This window comes from Austrofundulus limnaeus, unplaced genomic scaffold, assembly GCF_001266775.1.
Source record: "Austrofundulus limnaeus strain Quisiro unplaced genomic scaffold, Austrofundulus_limnaeus-1.0 Scaffold177, whole genome shotgun sequence".
Lineage (NCBI taxonomy): Eukaryota > Metazoa > Chordata > Actinopteri > Cyprinodontiformes > Rivulidae > Austrofundulus > Austrofundulus limnaeus.
This window is the reverse complement of record NW_013952579.1, coordinates 617,567-620,672: the sequence shown is the minus strand read 5'-3', so window position 1 is coordinate 620,672 and position 3,106 is coordinate 617,567. Positions and strand designations below refer to the sequence as shown.

The 3,106-nt window shown below is 39.3% G+C and overlaps 1 protein-coding gene across 1 annotated transcript in view; it reads left to right on the top strand.

Annotated features, from left to right (window-relative positions):
• The window catches only part of mlphb (melanophilin b), a gene marked incomplete in the record, with an annotated part of 52,330 nt that overhangs the window by 16,137 nt on the left and 33,087 nt on the right, over positions 1 to 3,106 (top strand). Inside the window, 1 exon segment of the mRNA XM_014017822.1 lies at positions 908 to 1,078.

Below are 3,106 nucleotides of genomic sequence, written 5' to 3'. Positions count from 1 at the left end.
ACACACACACACACACACACACACACACACACACACACACACACACACGTTTAAACTAATATTTACAGTAGTTGGTGAGACACACTTTGAAAGGGTAACTCTAGACTGGACTCTTTAAAAGCTTTTAAAAGCTAAACTTGACAGATTGAACTGAAGTCAGCAGAGGAGGAAATGGCCGACCTCCATCATGGATGAATTAACGCCGCTCAGGACAGGCGCTCCGTTTCAGACCGGGTCAGGTTCAAAAGTCCACTGGAGATCTGCAGAGGATTAAAATCAAAGAGACGCTGAGGCTGGATCATATTAACATGTTCTGTTGGGCTCTTCATGAGGTCGGAGCCCAAACACCAAGTTTTAATCATCTGTTCTGTGGGTTTCAGATTCCAGAGGACGGTTTGGTTCCGACTGGCACGCATCAGAACCGCCCAGCAGCTCAGGAAAAACAGAGATTTCCAGAGGTTTTTCTGAACTGGAAGCAGTTTGAAAAAAAAAAAAGCTTTGACTCCATTTGTGAATTAAATGTTTGTTTAAATGTTAAATATCAACGATTCTAAGAGACGTTTGTAAAGTTTGCTGCTCTTCATTTCCTGAAGAAGAACTCACATCTGGACCTACCAGCCCAGGAATCTGACTGAATATGGATCAAACTCTGTGAAGCTTTAAAATCAGACTAAAGTTTTTCTTTCATCTAAAAAATGCTGAGTAGTGTTTTAGTTTGCTTTATTCTTAGTAAATTAAGAGAAAAACAAACCATATAATGTAATAAAGTCTCCAGACATAAAAACTGTTAATAATGTTTTTATTAAAGTCGAACAGAATCTCAGAGATTTTAGTTTCTTCTTCTTTAGATCCAGGATTCATTTAGTTATACTAACTTTTGTTTGTTCATGTTTTCATTTGTTTGCAGTGCTCCATCTCCTCAATCCTGCCTTACCTGTTCCTGGTCTCATTAGTCACAGCTGCAGTCACTCAGCCCATCATCATCCATGCTGTTCTTCACTCAACAGTGGAACATTGTGGATTATTGTGCCACATCCGGTGCTCCCTCTGCCTCCTCGTGCCTCCTTTCTCCAGTTCTGTAAGTCTTTTGTTGCCATGAATGTCTTTTTGTTTAGAGTTTGGTTTAGTTTTCTTTACAGTGAACCACCAAAGAAGACCCTCTCAAAGGAAACKTTCAGTGTTTCCAGTTAAATTAAACCGTTTTCCATGTGTAACTGCAGCAGTGGGCACAGCTAATCYAAAACTTAGCTAACCGTCAATCTGTTAGCTAAAAATATTAGCTTTGCAAACACTAAACCACTAAACAGGTAAGAAAATTAGTGGAAGCTAACGCTAAGCTAACTGCTAACTCGAGTTCTGTCATTAGTGGGACGGTTATTTTTGTTTTCATTAGCAAAGTTAGCAAAACTCAATCTAGTCTTCCTGTCTGTCACCTGCACACCTGGCTCTGACATATGAAGTGATAATATTCACAGGATAAATGAGGTGTTGAGTTTTTGGAGGTGAACTCTGAGTTCTGTTCTGTGTGGACTGAACTTTGGACCAGTTCCTCCACAGAACCTGCTCTGTGTTAAAGTTTACAGCAGATTGTAGTTTTCCCTCAGATTTGACTCGCACAGACTTAACGTTGCTCCAACGTGTTTCCTGTTTGTTAAGTGTTTTTGTGTGTGGAGGTGGTTGCTAAGGGGACGATTCCTGAAACAGAACCAGAACTATTTATACAAGCTGGGACCTTTGACCTCTACATTCCTGCTGTTACTCCCGCTTTCATCTGTGTAATCTCCTGAAATTATGCTTCACTTTTTACAGTCGTTTACTGCAGAAAGCAGGTGAGGATGTTTCTGGCTGCATGTGTGCATCTCTCTGTTCGCAAAATATCTCATGAACCACTGAACAACTTTTAAAAACTTACTTAAAGATAATATATCCACAGCGGAAGTACATTCTGCAGACCCAACCCTGATTCTGGTTCTTTATAAGTGAGCTTTAAAAATTTACAGAAAATCTGGAGAGGCCTGACCCCATATGCAGATTATTCACTCCACCCTACCTCCTGAGGGTCATTAGAGTCGCAACAGATATATTTATATATTAGGAGTGCAACAACACATGTACCCACATCAAACCGCTCACTACACACACTGTGTATGGAACAATACAGAATTTTTAATTTATTTTATCAGCTTGTCTTCTGAAGATGCTCTGTGTTGAAGGATCAGTGGATCTGTGTTCGACTACTCCACCTAGGCTGCGTTTTGGAGCGCAGATCCACAGAGAAACTTGTTGTTTCAGCAACATTTAATTTAAAAACTGGACTTTTAAGGTTAAATAAATGTTCATAATTAATTAAAATAAATTACAAGTTAAAAAGAGCATGGACATTTCTCTTTTTTGTATCGAAAAAATATCGAACCGTGAGACTAAAAGTATCGAACTGAACCGAATCGTGAATTTTCTGTTTCGTTCCAGTTACGTAGATTAGCTCAGGAGCTAATGCCATTTATTGTCATATATATTAGCTTAAGAGCTAACACCATTTATCTTCATTTATAGCTCAGGAACTACTGTCATTTATCCATACAGAGGGTCCGGTGGCGCCGMTGRATGGCAGCCCCACCTCTGTCAGTGTGCCCCAGGGCAGCTGTGGCTACAGTGTAGTTTGCCATCATCAGTGTGTGAATGTGAGTGTGAATGGGTGAATATCTGTTAGTGTAAAGCGCTTTGGGGTCCGGAGGGACTTGAAAAGTGCTCTATAAGTTCAGTACCATTTACCATTTATATACATATTAGCTCAGAATTAAACGCTATTTACCCCTATATACACTCCTGATCAAAATCTTAAGACCAGTCAAAAAAGTGCAAGAATTTGCATTTTGCACTATTGGATCTTAAGAAGGTTCTAAGTAGAGCTTCACAATGTATAAGGAAAAAATCAGTGCAAGAGACAAGAACTTTTGAGTTGGGAATTAATTGACAACTGCATTTACACTCAAACATGATTTTTTTCAGCTGATCAAAAGTTTAAGACCATAGCTCAAAACAACCTGAAAACCCCCCAAAACAGAAATCAAAGTGTCAAAAAAAAGGACTCAGTAATGAATAGCTC